Consider the following 8,570-nt stretch of genomic DNA (forward strand, 5'->3'; position numbering starts at 1 on the left):
ATATATAGAGTAGTTTATTATATTATCAAGATCTATCTATTATGCAGTCTTTTATATGTGTAGACATTTGCTAAGCAATCAGCGTACACCTCGCTTAGGCGGAAGCGGTCGGCCCGTAGAGAGGGAAATCTGACAACTTTTTAATATTACTTTTTAATAATGCTTTTTAATAATACTACTGTTAATTTTGAATAGATTGACTAATAATTTAAATATCACAGATTTAAAACATTGCTAATACAATTTGTACCTTCTTTAAATAATAATAACAATTTCATAATATTTAATAAATAAATAAATCAGTCAGATCACTGAATATAATACAGAATATTAAAACACAGTGAAGTTCAATATATAAGATAACTAATCAGACTCTTTAATTATATTAGATAATTGATTATTGAGTGTAATACTCTGATTAGAAAAAGATTCAGATATTGAAACTATCTGATATAAAGTAAACTCAGTTAAAATATGTGATTGATTTACTGTTTCAGTTTTATAAGATAATAAAGACAGTCTTAATCACTTATATATCAATACTGCAGTAAGTCTGATAAGTGTATAACAGTTTATTTACTTATCTTGAGAAGCAGTTGAATCACTTAAAAAGAAATTCAGTCTGAAATAATACTATAATGTAGTCTATTATTACTGTAAGAGATAAACTAGCATATTACTACAGTAAAACTGAACAATCTTTTGCAGAGTACTATACTATAGCAGCTCTACTAGATCTCTCTTATCAAGTTAATATCTACACTTCTCAAGATTGAACAGAGAAGAAATAAGACTTATATATTAAATTAATCTGAGACTACTATAATGTCAACTATCAGAGATTTGAATGAGCAGATGTTTGAGATGTGAAGATAGTAGAATACAATTCTCTAGTAAGTAATAATCTTTGATAATACTTCATATTACATAGAACTATAATACTAACTTTAAAACAGAACTTGTATATATTAATTACAACTGAAAATCAGGTAAAACTATATACTTATAAAACTGAATTTAACTGCTATCTTCAAGATGATTCAATGAATTTACATATCAAATCAATTCTAGAGTTATGAAAAATTGTTAAGAGTATATATTCAACTATTACACTGATGACATATAATATTCTAACAATTTTATTAACAGAGATGAGAATGAAGTGAAAGTTCAACTCAAGTTAAGATATTTATTACTATTATCAGAGACAATTACAAGAAGAAATAATCAAGAAACTCATGATTATAAAACATAGAATTATTAGATAGTTTAATATCTCTGATCACAGTATATCAGAGAAGTGTAGTTTTCATAAGAAAGTGAAGAATAAACTCATTCAAGAATGTATTTAATTATTTCATAAGCATTATTAATAATCATTATAAAATTCTGATTATATAAGCAATCACTGAATGAACTGAATGAGACTGATTTTAATCTTCAGTCTCAGTCTCATTCTGATTTTGAAAGAATGATTATCTTTTATAGTTTATTCTGAGAAATTACTCTCATTTCACTATTCTTGAATTAAATCTGGTCATTTTTCACATCATTTCCCTCAGAAATGATTCATTTTCAGACTTTTTTGAAGCTTGATTCTGATGAGACTCATGTCAAGAAATGTATGAGATCAGATCAAATGAGACTAAATGTGAAATTCATGATCTCATCAGTCAGTCTACTGCTGAGATATCACTATGACTATTCTTACTCATGAAATAAGAGAAGTGTATCTGCTTATTATCTATATAGAATAGCTAGATGCTGGCTTCTTATCAAAGAAGTCAGTGATTTATTTTTCTTCTACTGAAATATATATAAGAGTTACTGTGTTTCTTATACAATCTTCTTAGTATACTAAGTATTATATCTGTGATATTCTTGTAATAATTCTGTAGTCTATAAGCTCACTATTTAAGCAAGATAGTCAAGCTCATCTCTACAGCTTCTTAAATAACTATCTCTATATAATATTACTAACTAGTTATCACTTCAGTTCTATTATATTACAATTTAAATTACTTAATTTGATTATAAGTTTGAATCAGTCAAGCTCTATTAATGAACTAATATAATTCTATACATCTATACTTAAACTGATCTAATCTCACTCTCTGAAAAAAACTTCATATCATTCTCTAGAGTGTGTACATCTTTATCTCAGTAGAAGTTCAAGATTTCTGAATCTGCTATATACTTTGATATAAGCTCTTCAACTGCTCTATCATTGTCACAGTCTCTACACATCTACATCTATTATGAAGATAGAGAGATTAAGGTCAGAGATTCTCTGAATTACAAGAGAAATACATTATCTGAATTTTACAACTTTATTCATACTTTTAAACAGAAATTTCACCTTAATCTGAGCTAGTTTAACACTTATAAGATATAAGTAATATATATTATCAATCTTCTTGAAGGCATCTCTGTAACTACTTGAGCTATTAAGAAGAGAGAGCTTGAGTGTATTAATACTATTATATCTTAAGAAGAATTCAAGAACTTTCTACTGTATTAAATCAAAGATTACTGTAACTGCAGCTTCACAGCAGTGTAGTAATTTCACTCATTATATTAATAAGATAATGAGAATTCTTTCAATTTCAATGCAAGATTTAAAGAGTATTAAGAGAAATTAATCAATGATTTAAATCAATTAAAAATACAGCTTTATCTTATAAAGCTAACTGATAAAATATGAATAATAATATTACAGTATCAGAGTGTATTAATCAATTATACTGAGCTTATTAAGTTGACTTCTCAGATCTATTTGAATAATTAATACTCTGAGAAAAAGATTAATAAGATCTCTTCTAAGTAATCAATGATAAAATCTAAATAATACTGTGACAGCTTCAGTGCAGAGAAAGTAAAGAAGAATTTAAGTATTTCAATTCTTCACTCACTGTAAAGAAATATTAAAAAAGATTTAATAAAGATCTCTATTTTAACTGTGAAGCTGATAATCACTATACTAGTAATTGTAAGAAGCTGAAGAAGAGAAGAAACTGAGAAGATATCTTCTTAAAGTTAACTTCTCTTCTGACAAATATACCTGTGAAAGATAAAGAAGAGAAAGAAATGAAGAATTAATAATTCTCATATCTCTGAGTTTATATTACAATTATAATGTATACTCTGAATAAAGAGATATCAGTGAGATATCTACTCAACTCTGAGATAAATACTAATTTCTTATTTCATTTCTTTTCTTTGATAAAGAGTTAAAAGAAGATAGATCAGTCAGATTATATAAAATTTACTGATGAAATGAAATATCACTGTTTTAACATAATTCAAGTGAAGTGTATAATCACAGACTTAGAAGAAATCTTTAAGAAAAGTAGTCTGCTTCTTCATACTGTTAATATTATAGATAAGAATGTTATTCTAGATCTGCTATAATTGAGAGAAAATAATTCTCTTATTAACTGAGTTACTCAGATATAATAATATTATCTCACTGATAAAGAGACAGTGATAGAGAAATCTGAAGAGTTTTATCAGAAGAATCTTGAGAAAAAGATAGAGATAATATACTGTATAACCGTGCCATGCTTACTCACTCTCTGTAGTGAGTGCGCCACAGTGTACAGAAAACCACACTATAAAGAAAATATTTTGAATATAGTAATCTTCAAAAAGTAATTAATAATCATTATCATATCTATCTATAACATAAAGATTATCTATATACTCATTAGAAGATGTAGAATTCACTGTAAGTTGAGATTCTATAGAATTATCTTATTGTGATTGAGTGACTGTAGATTTTATAGATTTGATTTCAATTGATTGAAAAGACTTATTGAATGTCTTTTTCATCTTATCTGCTCTACAGGTTGTGATCTTGCAATTGATATTCTTAATAGTGAGAACTTCATCTACTTGCACCTGTCTATAGAAGAATTTGATAACTCAATATCTATTTACTCAATAATGATCTGCAAGTTCACTCTCACAGTGTGTGTTTAATTCTGCCTGAATCATGCTACTCTTGAAGATCTTGTTCAACTGTCTTGTTAAATCAGGTGTAAGAGTATTCTTCACATCTTCTAAGGCCTTGACTGCTGTATTCATTTAGTGATGTAGTTTTGCAACTGTCTCTGAAGAGATTAATTATAAGAAGACAGTTAACAGTCAATCTGCAGATGACAGAGTAAAGTAATTGCATACATCATTATCATCATTGTATATGTTGAGATCTGAGACATCATCAATGATAAGAGGTCTCAATTGATTGAGAATTATACTGTGATTAACTGGATACATTTCACAGTCAGCAAAGCCAGCTCTCACAGTATCAGGTTTGAATACCTACAGTTGAATGCTCTTCAGATTAGTAAGAAATTATCTGTCATCATACTACTCATATCTGTAGCAGACAGTCTTATTAACTATCTTTGTATGATAATACTTATACTGCTGAAAAGCTATATTATTAAGAGATTATAGAATATGACTTATATGAGATGAGAATCTGAACAGAATAATCTTATGAAGGTCACAGTATTGAATAAATTCTTCTATGAGATGAGAATTATGATTCTTCATTAATAGCAGTTAATAACTGCTCATTTGATGCTTTTTTATCATCTTATTGAATTGCTTGATTCATTCAAATTCAATCTCATCATTTGTAAAGCCAGACTTAGATGCAGTGATGATGTAGTTGTCAGATAAGTTGAAGTATGTATATCAATTCTCTAGATCAATCTTTGATTTCATTATAATTAATGAATTCAATACTGTGTTATCTGTACTGACATACTTCATCACTGTTATTAATCCGCGGGAGTATGATGACTGTATGATAGAATTCATATCTTTAAAGATGATTATAACTCACTGTCTGTATTCTTCTTCTTCTTGAAATTCAATCTCATCAAAGTTGTAGATATCACAGTGAAAAAATTGATATTAATTGAAGACAGCTTCATATTAATCAAATCAGTTGATAATGAAGCTTATATTCTCACAAGATACTCATTTTAAATTCATGAGTTTTTGCTTAACTTATTTGTAATCTGACAGGTATTTGATAAATCAATATATTCATATCTTACTTACTGTGAGAGATGCAGTCTCTGAATCTGTATAATACTGTCTTAACATGCAGTTCACAGCAGCTTTGATATACTCAATGATGAATGAATAAAAATTAATGTTTAACTGATGAATTCATATCTTAATTGTCTCTTTCTGACTGTCATTCAATGCTCAATTCAGTGAAACTCTCATAGTTCTTAATTTCTTTTCATTGATTCTCTTATACAAGGTGGCATATAAGACTTTGAATTCTTATGACAAAGATGTGATTTTTAATTTTGAATTACTTTTATATGTATTAACAGCTCTTTGCAACTACTTCTCAGTGTAATTAGAAGATTTAGACATGATTATAATTAATTGTGACGGGCTGCGCCCGATCAATTATATAGACTATTTCATTACACTTCACAGATTCCATGTACACTCTGATTCTCAGCCATTCTCAATCATCAATTCTCAGCCGTCACTATGATCAATTATATAGACTATTCTGTTACACTTCACAGATTTCATGTACACTCTGATTCTCAGTCATTCTCAATCATCAATTCTCAGCTGCTATAAATGCATGTATATTCTTCTGCTCTGAAGCTTCACCGCGTACATCATCACATATGTGTATAAATATTCATCTTAATTGCTGATTCTCACACTTTCTCTTTCTTTCCTTCTCTAGTGTTTTTATCTTTGTTATATAAGACCTATCAATATTATACTGATCTATTCAGTGTAGGCCTCTTACACTATAAAAACACTCATTGTCTTCTTATTAGAAAACAATTATTCACGCATTGTCTTCTCATCAGAAACAATTATTCATTGAGAGATATCTGAACATGTAACAACGCGTAACAAAGAGAAAACACAGTTAAGTGAATATCAAGTTCTCAGATAGAAGCTTACTCATCAGTTGCTCTGACTCTGTAATAAGATCTTATAAAGAGAGTAAGATCTTACAAAGAGAATATCAGTGAAAGACCTGAGAGTTCTGACACTCAGATGTATAAGAATACAATTACACTTCTTCAGATTTCACAGATATTATACATTCAATGATTGATATAACCATGTCTAATAATAATATAAGAGAACTCTCAAATATAAGCATAGATGCAGTGCCACAGTGACTCTGAGCAATGTTGAAACTATAATAACAATAAATAGCTGATATGCATGCAACTCAACAATGTCAATATGAAGAGATTTAACAATTATCACAAGAAACTCATGTAATTTCAACATCTATAGAATCAAATACAAAAGCACTGAAAGAATACTTAAGTGCTTCTGTATATTTTAATGCTTTCAATCTCACTCTCTACTCATCATGAAGAATGAAAATGCTCATGAAACTGAGTATAAATGAAGATTTCATCAGTTCATTAACTAATCAAGATTAATATATCAATGAATGATTGAAGAATTGCATATAACAGAAGTTTTATTCATGAATGAAAGCATGTGAACCAGCATTGTGAATATCTGATAATATTATGAAATATCTTGATATTCTGTTCTGAGACACTGTCATACAACAGAAAGTATTAGATTAATTACAGAGTGCTTAACAGAGAAACACTTCTCTTATAATATTCATCCCTGACTTCAACATTAAGATTCTAGAAGCAGATGATCAGTCTTGAGAGAATTAAATGAAGATTAACATGCTCAAGAAGGTATTAACTTTTGAACTCTTACAGACTCTTATAAGTACAGATAAAGACCAGACTTATAAAGGCTTCTGCACACAGCTTCAGATAATGAACAACTGTCTTACCAAGCTCAAGAATATACAGAACAGTGGCAGAAGATATTATACATCTGTATTAACAAATAACTCAGTCACTTATACACCTGCACTGATAAATAACTCAGCTACTTATACACCTGCACTGATAAATAACTCAGCCACTCATACACCTGCACTGAAGAACAATCATGATGCAGATATCATGAACTGAATAGATTCAAATACCTATGCATAAGCAAGAGTTTTCACTGTTCAAACAGGCTTCTGAGTCCCTGAAATCACTATTATTATTATTATTATTATTCTTCCATTATACTCATATGCAAGCGGAGCTTATGATGAGTCCTTGCATGATGTTAAATACAGGCCAAGTGTTGATTATACAGGAGGAAATACAGGTGTTGAGACCACGCCAAGATAACAAGAACATAGGAAATACAAAGAAGTGACAATTAGATACATGCGATAATAACTTCCCAGCCCAGGAACATAGAGCGATTTTATTGAAGTGATTTGTACACCTCTGTATTTATTAGGAACCTGAGGTGCTTGAGTTCCGGATTTAATGTATCCCCTGCGGGTTTCGAACCCACACACCTTGGTTTCCCACGCCAAGGCGCTACCGGGTGGCCGCATTAACCATTCGGCCACCGGGGCTCCCTGGAATCACTTCTGAAGAAGTCACTGATTGATGTCAATGTGGAGTATGCATTAATTGTAACTGATTGAGACACATTGCTTTCAACTGCTGATCAACCTATGTGCCTCCACACATGAGAGAAAGATCAAAGAATGGATCAGCGCCTGTCCGCGCCAGCCACGTTACATTAAAGAAAGATTCAGAAGATAACTATGAGAAAGCCTCAATGAAACAGGGAAAAGATTAGCTTCTGTTCAAATTCATAAACACGAGCTTGAAGAGGCCTTCATGGCAACTGCGAAACAAGATCAAGAGGATCAAATCAATGTTCACCGAGACCCCGCTGAATAATATAAGATAGGAGATCTGCCACAACTACCGCCTTGACACATCATCAGAAATTCATGATGTATTCCACACAAGCTTGCTCCGCTGTGCTGTCACTGATCCATTCTCTTCTCAACTGACCTGGACTCTGAGTTCCGCGTTATCTGAAACAGCGGCCCTTGACCAATGAGAACTGCTTCTGGAAAGAAGAGGCTAATGTGACGGGCTGTGTCTGATCAATTATATAGACTATTTCATTACACTTCACAGATTTCATATACACTTTGATTCTCAGTTATTCTCAATTGCTGATTCTCAGCTGCCACTCTGATCAATCATATAGACTATTCTGTTACACATCACAGATTTCATGTATACTCTGATTCTTGATCATTCTTGATCACTGATTCTCAGCTGCTATGAATGCATGTATATTCTTCCATCTCAAAGCTTCACCATGTATGCCATTATATATGTGTATAAATATTCACCTTGATCACTGATTCTCACACTTTCTCTTTCTTTCCTTCTCTAGTGTTTTTATCTTTGTTATATAAGACCTATTAATATTATACTGATCTATTCGGTGTAGGCCTCTTACATTAATGATGATTATTTAAAGATGAAAAATGAAGATATTGAAAATATTTTCTTTACAGTGTGATTTTCTGTACGCTGTGACGCACTCACTACAGAGAGTGAGTAAGCATGGCATGATTAGTAGATAACTGAGACTTGAGAATAAATAAAGAAGTTATCACTCTTACTGTAAGATTAGCAGCAGTATCTGTTATT

At 30.5% G+C, this 8,570-nt stretch overlaps 1 pseudogene across 1 annotated transcript; it reads right to left on the reverse strand.

The window, feature by feature from the left end:
- Positions 1 to 7,376: 7,376 nt before the first annotated feature.
- Positions 7,377 to 7,465, reverse strand: BDCG_17079 (annotated as a pseudogene). The gene has a single exon. The product of its transcript is annotated as a tRNA-OTHER (tRNA).
- Positions 7,466 to 8,570: the final 1,105 nt, after the last annotated feature.

The sequence above is a fragment of the Blastomyces dermatitidis genome (genome assembly GCF_000003525.1).
Source record: "Blastomyces dermatitidis ER-3 genomic scaffold supercont1.5, whole genome shotgun sequence".
Classification (NCBI taxonomy): Eukaryota; Fungi; Ascomycota; class Eurotiomycetes; order Onygenales; family Ajellomycetaceae; genus Blastomyces; species Blastomyces dermatitidis.